Source organism: Thamnophis sirtalis, unplaced genomic scaffold (assembly GCF_051295495.1).
Source record: "Thamnophis sirtalis isolate CommonGarterSnake01/CBP01778 unplaced genomic scaffold, rThaSir2_p1.2 scaffold_12, whole genome shotgun sequence".
NCBI classification, from domain to species: domain Eukaryota; kingdom Metazoa; phylum Chordata; class Lepidosauria; order Squamata; family Natricidae; genus Thamnophis; species Thamnophis sirtalis.
In genome coordinates, this window is record NW_028261392.1 from 44,533,313 (window position 1) to 44,548,715 (window position 15,403).

The window sequence follows — 15,403 nt, forward strand, 5'->3', positions numbered from 1 at the left end:
CATTGATATTGCTTGTTGGAAGCCGACTGTGAGGTGTGCACATTGTAATCACATGACCATGGGATGCTATGGTCATCATAAACATAAACCAATTGTGATGTGAAGCAACCTGAATCTTAAACATGACCATAGGTATGCTATGACAGTTGTAAGTGCAAGGTCCGGTCATATTTACTGTTTCAGCACAATCATAAACTTCAAACAGTTGCTAAACAAGACAGTTGTTAAGCAAGGGCAACCTGTACTGCATTAACCTATACCTTGTTTCAGTTATGTTTTTGAAAAGGCTTGGTTATGCTGAGCCATAAACTAAGGCTCAAAACCAAGGACGTTATGCACTTAGTGTGATATGTAAACCAAATGACTGGTTGGTAAACAGGTCTGGCTTTCATTAAAGGCTTTTAATGCTTTATTGGTGGTTCTAGATGCTGAACTTGGGACTAAGCTTCAGTACTTATCTGTTGGAGCTGCCGATGGACTCCAATAGTGAGGAACCCTATGAGTCGGCTTTGGAAGATGTGGAGGATCCTGGGTAGGGATCAGACTCAGAGCAGGGACCAGAGAGGCTGGCTGGCCACCAGGAGGCACCTGAGACATGGAGCAGTGGGGAAGATCAAAGGGAGTTTGTCCCTGACGCCAGGCAACGTAGGGCAGAGAAACGGAGGCAGCGGTTACGGAGACAGACTCATAAGAGATAATCAAGCCCAGGTGGTTGTGGCTTGGCCCCTCCCAAGAGAGTATATAAGAAGAGATTTGGGAGGAGTCCTTTTGCAGGATACAACCGTTTGTAACAATCTGGAGAAGCTCTTGTCTGCATTATCTGTTGGAGTCTGGGTTGCTGCTAACTTATTGTCTGTGAGTTGTGTTTGGGCTTTCAGCCAACAGGATTGTAATTGCTTGTAAATAAAGAGTGGCAAACTTCTAAGCCTGTGTTGGCGTTAATCACCGGACGGAGGGTGGGGGTCAGAACCCTTATCCATTTGGATTTTTTTTTAATGGGCATTTAACTGTCCAAATTAATGTTTTCATTTGATTACACAGTAAGATTTTTTTGCTAGTTGTGGCAAATAAACTGGAGAAGATGGCCATAAAGTATGGGTTTTTTTTTCATTCTAAGGTTCACCTGACAAAATATTTCATTGTATCATTCCAGATTTCTCCACTGTTGAATGTAAAGATCTCCATGGTAACTCAAACCCCCAGCCTCTTTGTAGCAGCCTGCAAGAAGCAGTTTTCAACAGCTCAAAGGTCTCACGGCCAGGTAAGAACAACAATTTGAAAAAGTGATGTTTTCACATCTATTTTATCAAAACCATAGAATCTGATTTACCTTATACAACAGAGTAAACTATTCTTTTTTTAAAAAAAATTGAGCCACAATTAAATATTGAATAGCAAAATATCCAAAGGAAAAAAAAGTGATAGAAGCTGGGTTTAAAAAAAAAATCGGTCCAATGGTAAGTGAATATTAATCGAATCCTGGTCAGTGGATTTATATATAATCTTTTTGGATTAGTACATTCTTTTCAGCATATTTTTCCAAACAATCCAATAATGTTTACGTACGTACATACGTACGTACTTATGTATGTATGTTTGCATATGTATACACACACACACAAACACAAACACACAAGCACACACACACACACATATATATATATATACCCATATACATATATATACACATACACATACACATATACCCATATACATATATATATACACATACACATACACATACACATCTACATAGATAGATAGATAGATAGATAGATAGATAGATACATACATACATACATACATACATACATACATACATACATACAAGTATGTGTGTGTGTGTGTGTTTATATATATATATATATATATATATATATATATATATATATATATATATATATATATATATATATATATATATATATATATATATATATATATATATATATATATATATATATATATATTTGTGAACTATCTGATGTCTGGACCATATTATTAGTTGTTTCTTCACACACTTATTTCCTATATGTAAAATTGTTCCCTTAATTGCCAGCATTATTCAGAAAAATAATCTAGGTCTTGACAAAGAACCAATGTGCTTCTGGTAATAATTTATATAGATAAGTAGTGCAAAATCAGCCTGATCATCAGAACTTTTCTATGTGATAGCCTATAGAACAGGAGACTTAGGGCAAGACTTCTCATCTCACATAAAGTCACACAATGCATATTGTCCCTTATGGTAAAATATGTAATTGCAGCCTTGTCATGTATTTTTTTTTCTGATACTTCCTAGTACTTCATGTCTGAAGGACTTTCTTTTCCTCATGTGAGCAATGGGACTATATATGATTCTATTCTGACTCATATCTTTAAAAATGACTTTTCTAGATTATTGATCACAATCCAGTCCTATACTACATGTAAAGTCAGGAACTATAATCTGGTTTTATAGAAATTCTATGGCATTTCCTGTCTATCTCTGTGTAAATCATGTTTTTATTTTACTGCATAAGTTATATAATTTTGTAGGGTTCATTATTTTCATTATATAAGAGAAATTTGTTGCTGAAGATTATAAAATATATTCTTTTTTTTTTTTCAAAACATATGTACATGTGAGGTGGATACTTTTATATTTCAAGTTACCCACTTTCAAGGTGTATTTTTTTGTTTAAATTTTGTGTCATGTTGATAATGCAGCACATAGTACAATACAATGTATTGTACATGTATTATTTTCAAATAGCATGTAAAAAGTGCTTTAGTAAAAATATGAAGAAATACAAGAAAAATAAAATATGCCATAACAATAAACATTTACAATTTTATATGTACTTGTTTAATGCAAATATTATTAAACTATGTATACATTTTAAATATATTTACACATTTTTTAACCTAATGAGATTGATATTTCATTATACTTTTCTATATAAAGTACGTGGAGGTGGGTTGCTAATTTTTTTACTACCAGTTTGGATGCGCTCCTGTGCGTGCAATACTTCTACACAGAAGCATCCGGGGAGGTGAGCAGAGCCTCCCACCTCCGGTACTTCCGGTTCACCGATCCTGGCCGAACCGGCAGCAACCCACCTCTGAAAGTACGTCTACAGATGTGTTTTACAAATATAAAAGTCAAAGATGCACATTTCTCCTAAGTATAATATACAAAATCTTCAAAAATCTAACTCTAAACATTGTGTATAATAAGCAGGAGCAATTATAACATTGAAAAACAGCAGCAGTAAGCAAAATGTACTATTCTCCTAGGCGCTGCTTGGAGTGTCCAAGCACGGGTTAACTTCAGCTTGCTGCCCAAGGAACTGAGTTTAAATTTGATTGTAGCTCCGCCTCTTGGTTGCCACAGAGGCTCAGTTTCAAAAAACTCAGTCGCCCTATAGGACGTCTTTTGCTGAGCTCCAGTTCTTGGGCATCAACCTGGACTCAGACCCTTGTTGTGAGAGATTGTAGCTCCCTTTATTTTTATTTTCGTTTATTCCTTGGGTTATTCCCCAGGTTTTCTTAGCTTAGATAGTGTAGTTTAGGTTAGTCTTTCCCCCTTATATTCCTTTGCATTGGTGGTGGTGGGGGGATTGCTAGCAGCGCAGACAGGCTGCCTGGAGTCCTCCCAGCCTATCCTCCTCTGTGAGTCGTGCTGTGGATCAGGGAGCACGAGGCCATCGCCCGCGCTGCGAGGGTGAGTTTTAACAGCTGACATTCCCCTTGCAAGGAGCGTTGGCTCCGAAGGCCGCGAACTTGCTCCTGGTGCGCGTGCGCGGCCTGCCGCCATTTTGGACAGTTTATTTTGGCGCGAATCTCCTCAGAAGCCTCTAATTTAACCGCGCAGCCTTGTCCATCCAGCAGATCGCCATGGAGGGCAACTCTAAGCGTGGGACCTCGTTCTGGGTGGCCAGGCAGGGACCATCCCTCCTCGCTGCGGACCTGCCAACGCACATCTACAGGCTCTCGGCTAGACTCTCTAACCCGCCCTAACCGGTCTCTCCTCTCCAGAGCAGTAGGCCCGAAGCCATCAGAGGCCCTGAGCCCAGCCTACATCACCTCTTCAGGCCTGTATTCTAACCAGCCTCAATGGAACAGCAGGCAGGCCATCAGGGTGGCACTGGGGAGAGACAGGAGGAGACCATGACGGGGCCTACTCCTAAAAAGTGCAGTAGGCCTACCCCTGCAGACAGACCAAACTGGGGGTGCCTTCCAAGGCTGAGGAGAAAATGGCTGTGAGACGCCAGAAGGCCCTGGAAAAGCAGTTCCAGAAGGCCCAGGCTGCACAGCGCAAGGATCCTGTGGAGCCCTCCCCAGCTGAGATCGAGGGTGGGTCTCCCAGAGGTGAATCCCAGCGAGGGGAATCCCCCTTAGGCCCAGGCAGTGAGGACTTTGGGTTTTCCCCCAACCCTCATAGGGCATCCTTGGGATCATCTACCCATTCCATGGCTCTAGATTCCCTGGCAGATTTGGATTCGGGGGCTGAGGAGGAATCCTTAGCTCCCTCAGAATTGGAGCCCCTTCCCCCTCAGGGTCAGGATTCTAATTTGTCCAGGGCCATGGAGGAGGTTGTGGCTCGTGCCATATCGAAAGGCATTTCTGATGGCATGATTCAGTTAGCGGCAAAGTTGCCCTCTGTGGCACTCCAACCAGCTTCCAGCCAGGCCAAGGCCCCTAACGCTTCAGAAGCTAGGGTACCATCCCCCCCCAATGGGACTTAGTGAGGTGTCAGACCTGGAGGAGGCTGAAATAGAGGTTCCGGTTCTATAAGACGATGAGTACCCTGCCCCTGAGCAGGCCACCGGCTCAGGGCTATTTAATCCCACCATGTTTAGGGCCCTTCTTACCAAGGCCTGGGCAGGGTCTTCCGGCCCCCGAGGCCAAACCTACATCTGACCCAGTCATGGGCGTCACCATGGTCCCCAGGATCCCGGTGCAGGCCTTTTTAAGGAGGTGCCTCCACCCTTGGACCTTGTTCCAGCCCCTCAAGTATTTATAGACATTATCCAACGGCAATGGGCTCAGCCGGGGACAATGGCCAATCCAAGTGGGACGGACAGGAAACTGTTCACTATGGAGGCCCCTCTGGAGGAGCTCTTTAAGCTCCCCCAAGTGGACGATCCCATCATGTCCCTTACCTCCCCCTCTTCCCTTCCCGCGGAATTGCTGTAAGGGCTTAAGGCGGAGGACAAGAGGGCGGAGTCCGCAGCTCTTAAGACTCACCAGGCTACCGCCTGGGCCATGCGCACTTCTGCCAGCTCCTCTTATTTTGGCAGGGCAGCCCTCTTCTGGCTTCGCAAACTGCGGGTCGGGCTCCCGGCATGGAACTCCAGAACTAGGCAGGACATCACTAAAATTATTGCTGCCGTTGAGTATTCAGCCGACGCGTCCCTTGCGGCCACAAAATTTTCCTCCAGAGCCTTGGCTTCGAATGTCACCTTGAGGCGCCTGCTGTGGCTCCGCCACTGGCAGGCCGACGTGAAGGCGAAATGGAAGGTGGCTTCCGCTCCCTTCAAGGTGGGTAAGCTTTTTGGGGAGGACTTGGACCCGTTCCTAACTGAGACCAAGGACAAGCGCAAGGTGCTCCCCCCGGTCACTAAGAAACAGGAGCAGAAGGGCCAGCCCTTCCACAAGATTTACTTTCGGAATAACGAGCCCTCCACTTCCTCAGGCAGCCCCAGTCGCGCCTACAGTGCCCCCCAGGATCGCTCCCAGGACAGGTCTTCGTTTAGGGACAGAAGGAAGCAGCAGGAGTTCCGCAAGCCTTTCCGAGGGGGCTATTCCAACAAGCCCTTCAGGAAATCCAAGTGGCCATCACAGGGCTCCCCCCATAGGCAGCCGCCGCCAGCTCTATGCCGCCCAGTGGGAGGAAACCACAAAGGCAGTTGGGTCAGGAACAAGGTCCGCCACGGGCTGACCCTGGAGTTCCTCTCCTTTCCCCCGAGAACCTTCCTCCGTTGCCCCGTTCCCAGGTCCGCCCACAAGCTCCAACTGATGAGGTCGGAGATAGCACACCTCTTGGAGATAGCAGCCATAGAGGAGGTCCCCAGGGGTCAAGAAGGCAGGGGGTTCTATTCCATCCTCTTCCTGGTCCCCAAGTCATCAGGGGGGGTGAGGGCGATTCTGGACCTCAAGCAGCTGAAGAAACATCTGACGTACAAGCGCTTCCAAATGCAGTCCATCCAGACCATCCTGGGCTGCATCAGACCGGGCGATCTGCTGACTTTGATCGACCTGAAAGAAGCATACCTGCATGTTCCAATCCACCCGACACATCGCAAGTTCTTGAGGTTCCAGTTCGCCAATCGCCATTACCAGTACAAGGCCCTCCCCTTCGGTCTTTCATCGGCTCCACGGACTTTTACCACGTTGCTGGCCGCAGTGGCTGCACGGCTCCGGGGGTCTTCCCGTGAGATTGGAATGCTAACTGGATGACATCCTCATCCACTCGTCGTCCAGGGGGCAAGCCCACGCAGACCTGACCACCACCATCAAGGTCCTGCAGCTTCACGGGTTCTCCGTCAACCTGGCCAAGAGCCACCTGATCCCGACCTGCAGGATCCAGCACCTCGGGACTATCATCGACTCCGAGGCCTGTCAAGTCTTCCTCACACAGGAGCGAGTCGACAGTATCGGGACCCTGGTGAGGAGCATCCACTTGACCGGGTCTACATCAGTCATCTCCCTCTCCCAGCTGATGGGGAAGCTGGTATCGTGCATCTTGGTGGTCCCGTGGGCGCGGTTGCACACACGAGAACTGCAATGGTTCCTGCTCCCCCTTCAGAGGAAGAAGGCCAGCAACTCCAGACGGGTGATACGGGTCCCCCCGAAGTTCCTCCGCTCCCTCCGGTGGTGGCAGTCGGATGCCCTCCTCAAGGGCAGTCACTTCAGGGAGCCGGAGCGACTGATCATCACCACAGACGCCAGCCTCTTTGGCTGGGGCGCTCATCTGGGGACCTCGGTGGTCCAGGGCAGATGGTCTCAGGCGGAGCTCGCCCACAACATCAACTGGCTAGAGCTCAGGGCCGCGAAACTCGCCCTGCGCCATTTCCTCGACCAGGTCAGGGGCCGCGATGTACTGATTCTGACGGACAACATCGCTGCCAAGGCCTACATCAACCACCAAGGCGGCACGCGGTCCCTTGCCCTGATGTCGGAAGCAGAGGCTGTGGGTCGCTCGGCGGAGAGACATTTGGCGTCAATTCGAGCAGACCACATCTCCGGCGTGGACAACGTGACGGCGGACTGGCTCAGCAGGACCACCATCCAGAACTCGGAATGGCAGCTGCACCCGAGACTGTTCTACCAGCTGTCCCAGAGGTTCGGTCATCGGTGGTCGACCTGTTCGCCTCGCCAGCCAACGCCCACCTTCCCAGGTACTTCACCCGGTTCCACTGTCCCGGGACGGAGGGCTCAGACGCTTTAAGATCCCGCTGGCCTCCGGGTCGACTGTACTCCTTCCCTCCTCTTCCTCTGATTCCGCATGTCATCCGGAAGATTCTGGATGAAGGGGCGGAGGTGCTTCTGGTAGCCCTTCACTGGCCGAGGAGGACTTGGTTCGCCGACCTGGTCAGCCTGTCGGTGTCCCGGCCATGGTGCATACCTCAGGAGCAAGTCTCCCTCAGCCAGGGGGCCATTCAACATCCGGAGCCCCAGTGGCTGCAGCTGGCCTTCTGGCACTTGAGGGGGACTTCCTGAGGCTTCATTGCTATTCCGACAGAGTCATCCAGACGATTCAGGCCTCTAGACGACCTTCCACCGTCAGAATCTATGAGGCAACCTGGTCGGCCTTCTCCCGTTGGTGCCTCAACCATCACTTTGTGGCATCCTCCGCAACCATTCTGCAAGTCCTTGACTTCCTACAGGACGGTTTGGACAAGGGGCTAGCGCCAAACACTCTCCGCAGACAGGTGGCTGCTCTGAGCACCATTCTGTCTTCTGACACTCAGTTACCGATTTCCCGGCACCCTCAGGTAAAAGGGTTCCTGAACAGGGCATCCAACTTGTGTCCGCCTCCCATCCATAGGTACCCTACCTGGGACTTGACTGTCGTTCTTCAGGCGCTTGCCGCGCCACCATTCGAACCTTTGCGGATGGTGGGCCTACGCCACCTGACTCTAAAGACTGCCTTTCTGGTCGCCATCACCTCAGCCCGCAGGATATCAGAGTTGGCTGCCTTATCTGTTAGAGGCGACCCTTGTATTTTCCACCCCGATAGGGTTGTCTTAAGATTGGATCCGGCCTTCGTCCCGAAGATTAACACCGTCTTCCACAGAGCACAGGAGGTGATACTTCCGGACTTTTGTCCTCAACCCAGGCACCAGAGAGAGGTGACATGGCACAAACTGGACGTGCGGAGGTCGGTGCGCATCTACATCAAACAGACTGCTCCCTTCCATAAGTTGGAAGCCTTATTTGTGTCTTTCCAGCCGGCTTCCATGGGGAAGAAAGTCACGTCCTCTACCATTGGACGCTGGCTCAGAGCGAGCATCAAGATGTCTTATGAGACTCAGGCCAGACCGGTTCCTTCGCGTATCACAGCACACTCTCCGAGGAGCGCAGCGACTTCGGCTGCCTGGGCTACTCAAGCACCGATTGAAGAAATCTGCCGTGCTGCGACGTAGTCTGGTCCGTCTCCGTTCATCCGTAAGTACAGACTTGACACTTTTGCCTCCGCTGAGGCGTCCTTTGAGAGGAGAGTTTTACAGAGGGTCGTGGCAAGCACCACGGCCTCGGACATTTCTTCTTCCCTCCCGACTTCAACATAGTTTTGGCATGTCCCATGCTTGGACACTCCAAGCAGCGCCTAGGAGAAAGGCTTACCTGAATGGTCGTTCTCTGTGCACGGCGGAGTGTCCAAACCCACCCTTAAGATGGGGCCGCGAGGTGTGTTGTTAGTACCTTCATATCTTGGACTTGGACTCTGACTAGTTCGGTCATGGACTATTGATCTCCTTCATTTTTTGAAACTGAGCCTCTGAGGCAACCAAGAGGCGGAGCTACAATCAAATTTAAACTCAGTTCCTTGGGCAGCAAGCTGAAGTTAACCCGTGCTTGGATACTCCGCAGCTCCGAGAGAACAACCATTCAGGTAAGCCAATGGTCTATCCAGATAACTTTGTAAAACCACACACACACACACACATCCCAAGAGTATTGAAATAATTAAAATATTATAAGGCAGTAGAATAATAAAATATCAATACTAAAACTCTCTTGATATTTTATGATTCTACTGCTTTATAACATTTTAATTATTTTAGATTTAGATTTTTTAAAGTTTAGATTTAAAGTTTATTTATATGCCACCCTTTTCCCTGGGGGGACTCAGGGCGGCTCACAACTTAAAAAAAGGGGGGGGGATTTTGATACTCTTGCTTTTAATTTCATGTGTGCGTGTGTGTTTTAGTTTAATTGGTTAATTGGTAGAGGTTAACACTTAACCTCTACCAATTAAACATTTTAAATGATAATGATATGCTTTAATCTCTAGTATTAATTTGCTTTTTAAGTATTGAAATCTTTATAATTTATATCTTTTGCTTTTTCATCATTTTAAGTGTTTATTTACTAGCAGTAGGTGTACAAAATATAAATATTTGCTTGTCTGTGTAGTTGCTATCTGAATACATCTGCTACACAGTGTACACAATTGTTAGGGAAGTTGAGTATTAATTTTATTATTGAACAACTACCATGGTCTCGGTCCATCCAAAATATTAATAAATCTCAAACCCCAATATTTAAGAAAATAAAAGTGAAGTTTTGGCTTTCTTAGGAGAATATCTATGTGAGCACAATTATTGGGCAGCTATTATTGTGCAGAATTATTATGCAACTAAATGAAAAATGAAAATTTCCCATCTTACTCATTATTTGCATCGGTTAAAGTAAGAATAATAAACAAACAACTCAAAATGTGCAGATAAACATTTCTGACATTTCCAAAAAAAAATCAGTGTCCAATATAGCCACTCTTCTTTTCAATAACAGTCAGAAGACTTCCATTCATTGAGTCTGGTCAGTTTCTTGATCTGTTGATAATCAACATTTTGTGCAGCAGCAACCAGAGCCTCCCAGACACTGTTCAGAGAGGTGTGTTGTTTTCTTTCACTGTAAATCTCCAGTATCTTCAGTCCTTTCTGCTATATGGAATGTTGACTGTCATGTGATTTCTCTGTGTTAGATAATTTGATAATTTACTTTCAAACATCATTTTCAGAATGAGATTTTGAAGTAGGAGCAGCTATTGGTAAAGCGTTGCTCCCTTGCCTTATGTGGAATATAAATTGGCTAAATTTAGAATGAATAATCAGTTAGAATGGCACTGACAAGCTTTGCCTGAAAGAAGCTTCACTATCAAACTGTTTAATGCCCACAAACATTTGTGAGTCTTAGAATGTACAATAAATTCACTGAAAATATTCCAGGCTCTCAGAGTTCTCTTTAAAAGCTTTTCTCTTTATAACCATCATTAATGGAAGAGGTGAGGAGAGGAGAAGTAACAGTAATATATTTCATTACTAAATGGCCTCATTTCCATCAAAACAGTTAATCAGTATTTTTGAAACCTGGTGAAATCATACAACTTCAAAACTTACGATCTGTCTGACCTGCATAATTGCTCCCCAGGGAATGTAATTATGAACTGTTGAGTTGAAGCAGAAATATGGGATGATATTTAGCAGGTTGTAAATGATGACAGTATGCTTGTTTGCCAAGGGGGCAATCATGCTCTATACAGAGAATGAAGTGACTATTCAATTATACTTTACTTCTAATAAAATAAAACTGGATATTTCATAACAGTGAAAGTTGATACACATGAAATCTTGATGTGCATCTTTAAAAGTGTATCAAGTTTGATGACATTTGGTTGCAATGTTGCATAATCCATGATAACAAACAGGGAAAATTACATTCTCCTGTGCACCGCTTGGAGAGTCCAAGCAATGGGTTATTTCAGTCTGGTTGCCCTAGAAACTGAGGAAGACTTTTCCTTGGCCACGCCTCCAGGCATGCCTAATCCCCAGAAATTTTCCTCAGTTTGGCCCGTTTGGAAGCTTTTTGGGGAGCTCCAGCTGAAATAATCCTTTGGCTTGGACTCTCTTATCTCTTCCTGACTTTTCCTCTGAGAATTTTTCCCCTCAGGCAAACTTTGCCTCTTCTCATCTGACTAACAATCAAAATTCACTACAAGCCTCCAGGAGGCGAGAAAGTAAGCGTGTTGCTGAGGCAAGGGCCTCCTTTTTCAATCTCTTCAGTCCGGTCTTGGAGGCTCGCCGTGCCTTTAAAACAACACGGCGGCAGAGAGGCTTCAGCAAGTGAGCGTTTCCCCCGTGGTCCCTGTTCTTATTTTCTAGCGCGTTTTTTCACTTTTTTCGGCCCCTCGAGTGTTAGATCTGCCACGGAGGCGCGGGCGATCGCCGCATGGCCTCCTAGTTCCCCTCACAGCGCGGCGGCCATTTTAGGCACGATTTCACGCCGTTCGGGCCTAGCTGCAGGCCGCGCAGCCACGCTACACCAGGGACCGCTGAGCGGCAGGGAGTCAGCTAGGGGGGTGCCCACTGGCAACCTGCCCCCTTTTCCTTTTTGATGCTCTCAGGCGGCGCTGGGGCTCTGGTCTATTCAAAGGCCACCGCCCTGGCTTTGGGGAGGCCTCGCTCAATCCGGGCCTGCCTTGTGGGCCTAGGCCTCCTCTTATCCCTGCATAGCCTGCAAGCCACTGGCTACAGGCCACAACCTCCAGATCAGGCACTAACAGAGTTATTTTCATACCTTGTTTTATGTTTTAAATGTCTGTGACCTGTTTAATGAGAATTTCTCTGTTTTTTCCTTTCTTACAGAGTAGCCTACATCAACTGCAGCTCCTCCTCTTTCGGCCTGCGCTTGCTTACCTGTGCGGTCTTGATATGGATAAATCGGGCTCTGTGACCAGTAGACCAGGACCCTCCCAGGGCCTGGATCAGGTTCCTTCCCCTTCCATGGGCTGTGGGGCTAGTGGAAACAGGGCTCCCTTCAGACCCCTCCTCTTAGGGCCCCCTCTGCTGCTGAGGCCAGGGATGCCGCAAGGCGCCAACGGGCGCTTGACAAACAATTTGAAAAAGCCCGTCGCCTGGCGGCTAAGGACGTTCCCTCCGGGGATTCCTTTGTCCTGCCACCCCCAAGAAGGGATTTGACAGCTCTTACGGCAGAGGAAGTCGATTCTCAAAACCTGTCCCTGGACCGGTCTTTCTCTGAACCTCCTTCCCCAGCCCCTTCTTGGTTCCCCGATCAGGACCTGGCCCCGGAAGCTATTCCCAGGGGAGGGTTGCTGGAGGACATTCCATCCCAGGGGGAAGGGCCCACTGATCCAAACCCAGACTCGGATCAAGAACCCGAGCTTTCTCCCCGTATGCAGGTGGTGGTGGAGTGCGCCATCGCAAAGGGCATAGAGGAAGACAGCAGTTTGGCTTCCGCAAGTTTAATCGTGGAGGCGCCTCCAACAGGCCCTTCCGGAAGTCGAAGTGACTTCCCGAGCATGTCACCCATTGGGGGCCGACTTCAACTGTTCGCCTCCCACTGGGCCCAGACGGCTCACGATGCTTGGGTTCTGCAGATAGTCCGGGAGGGTCTGTCCCTGGAATTCCTGTCTCCCCCTCCCAGGAACTTTATCAGGTGCCCTACCCTCTCATGTCCCATCAAGAGGGAGCAAATGAACCAGGAGGTCCTCCACCTCCTGGAGATCAATGCCATCGAGCAGGTACCCCCGGCCCAGGAAGGGAGCGGATTTTACTCCATTCTCTTCCTGGTCCCGAAGAACTCGGGGGGGGGGAGGGCCATCTTGGACCTCAAGAACCTTAACAGGCACATCGCCTACCGGAAGTTCAAGATGCAGTCCCTCCAATCCATCCTGGCGGGGATCCGCCAGGGAGACCTCCTCACCTCCATCAATCTACAGGAGGCTTACCTACACATCCCCATTCACCCCCGACACCGGAAGTTCCTGCACTTCTTTTATGTGGGCCGCCACTTCCAATACCTGGCCCTTCCATTTGGCCTCTCCTCGGCCCCCAGGACCTTTACCAAGGTTCTGGCGGTGGTGGCGGCACATCTCCATTACAGGCCCATAAGGCTCCAATGCTACCTGGACGACATCATCATCCAATCATCGTCCAGGCGGCAGGCCTTGCGGAACCTTCAGATTACCATGTGGACCCTCAGACACCACGGGTTCTCCCTGAATCTAGAAAAAAGTCACCTTACCCCCACTACCAAGATCAATCACTTGGGGGCGGTGATAGACACCATATCCTGCAGGGTGTTCCTCTCCCAAGATAGGTTAGAGTCCCTCAGGTCCATGGCCCACATCACAGCTGTTGGGGAAGATGATCTCCTGCCTGTTGATCGTCCCCTGGGCTTGTCTCCACTCCAGAGCCCTGCAGTGGCTTCTCATACCTCACCAGAGAGCCAACAGGAGCAACTCGCCAAGGTTGATTCCCGTGCCTCAATCCGTCAAGAGGTCCCTCCGGTGGTGGACATCTCTCGCACTACTCAAGGAACCCGATCGTCTGGTCATCACCACCGATGCCAGTCTCGCCAGTTGGGGAGCGCACATAGAGCATCTAGTGGTCCATGGCAGGTGGTCCCCAGCGGAGTCGCGCTGCAGCATCAATCTTCTGGAGCTGCGTGCTGCAAGGTTGGCCCTTTGCCATTTCCATCACTCCATACGTCACCGCCATGTCTTATTGATGACGGACAACGTGGCCACGAAAGCACATATCGACCGCCAGGGTGGCACCATATCCAAAAGACTGATGGCGGAGGCAGAGGCCTTGGGACTCTGGGCAGAGCGGCACCTGGAGTCGATCCGCTCCGACTATATTTCCGGCGTGGACAATACTCAGGCGGACTTGCTGAGCAGGACCACCATCGACTCCGCCGAGTGGCGGCTGGATCCTGCTCTGTTCCATCAACTGTAGAACACCCTCAAGTCGACCTCTTTGCAACAAAAGCTAATGCACAGCTACCACGTTTTTTCTCCCACTTCCACTGTCCGGGAGCGGAGGGAACGGATGCTCTTCGCTGCAGCTGGCCCCAGGGCCTCCACTGTGGCGGATTCCCCCAGACCATGTCTCCCTCAGCCAGGGGGCCATTGTCCATCCCGAGCCCCAGTGGCTTCAGTTGGCCGTCTGGCACTTGAAGGGGACCTGCTAAGGGCTGAGGGACTGTCAGAAGGTGTCGTCAGTACCATCCAAGCGGCTCGGCGGCCTTCAACGACGAGGATCTATGATTCCACCTGGGCTACCTTCACCCAGTGGTGTGAGGACTTACGACTTGACCCTGTCACTGCTCCAGTGTCTAGGGTGCTGGACTTTTTACAAGGGGGCCTTGAGAGGGGTCTCGCTCCGGCCACGCTCGGCAGGTGGCGGCCTTGTCCACCGTTTGGTCAGGCGACCCTTCCCTTCCGCTCAGCAAGATTCCTAGGGTGCACTGCTTTCTCAAGGGCGCCTCTAACATCCGGCCCCCCACGGTTCACCGCTACCCTACATGGCAGCTTTCAGTGGTTCTGTAGGCTCTCACTGCTCCACCTTTTGAACCTCTCCAGTCAGCTTCTCTCAAGCATCTTTCTTTGAAAACATCATTCCTTATCGCCATTACCTCCGCCCGTCGGATATCGGAGTTGGCAGCACTGTCGATTCGCCAGGACTTAAGTGTCGTCCACCCCAACAAGGTCATTTTACGTCTTGATCTGACCTTTCTTACCAAGGTCAACTCCTGGTATCATAGGGTGCAGAGGTTGTCTTGCCGAACTTTTCCCCTCGTCCTTCCCATACAAGCGAGCGCAAGTGGCACAAGCTTGACGTGCGACGAGCCCTGAAGATCTACATCCATCGCACCTCAGAATTCGGGAGATCCGAGGCCCTCTTCATTTCTTTCCAGCCCGGGTCTTTGGGCAAGAAGGTCTCTTCTTCTACTGTTGGCAGATGGCTCAGGGCATGTATCGCATCTACGTACGAACTACAGTCGAGGGCGGTGCCTCAACATATAACTGCCCATTCAACGTGCAGTGCTGCTACCTCAGCGGCTTGGGCCACGCAAGCCCCGATCAAGGAAATCTGCAGGGCAGCTGCGTGGTCTACACCGTCTCCATTTGTTAGACACTATAAGCTGGACACATTTGCCTCTGCTGAGGCGGCCTTTGGCAGGCGGGTGCTGCAGGCAGTGACTTCTTCTGTCGTATCCCGTGGCTCTGTTTCTGCCCGCCCAGATGGACATTAACTTGGGCATGTCCCATTGCTTGGACTCTCCAAGCGGTGCACAGGAGAAAGACCATTGGGCTTACCTGAAGGGTCCTTCTTTGTGCACCACGGGAGAGTCCAACCCACCCTGGTTTTGTCCAGGGATACGAAGT

At 49.1% G+C, this 15,403-nt stretch overlaps 2 protein-coding genes across 6 annotated transcripts in view; both read left to right on the plus strand.

The window, feature by feature from the left end:
* WWC3 (WWC family member 3) overlaps positions 1–15,403 on the plus strand; it is a 1,020,491-nt gene that overhangs the window by 544,237 nt on the left and 460,851 nt on the right. The window lies entirely within an intron of this gene.
* The window catches only part of TBL1X (transducin beta like 1 X-linked), a 184,716-nt gene that overhangs the window by 96,390 nt on the left and 72,923 nt on the right, over positions 1–15,403 (plus strand). For 4 of the 5 annotated variants that reach the window (XM_087726395.1, XM_087726396.1, XM_087726394.1 and 1 more), the window contains exon 2: positions 1,154–1,261. The exons of the other annotated variant lie outside the window; for it this stretch is intronic. The gene's annotated coding sequence lies outside the window, so the exon portion shown is untranslated. The remainder of the gene's footprint in view (positions 1–1,153; positions 1,262–15,403) is intronic. 5 annotated transcript variants of the gene reach the window in all.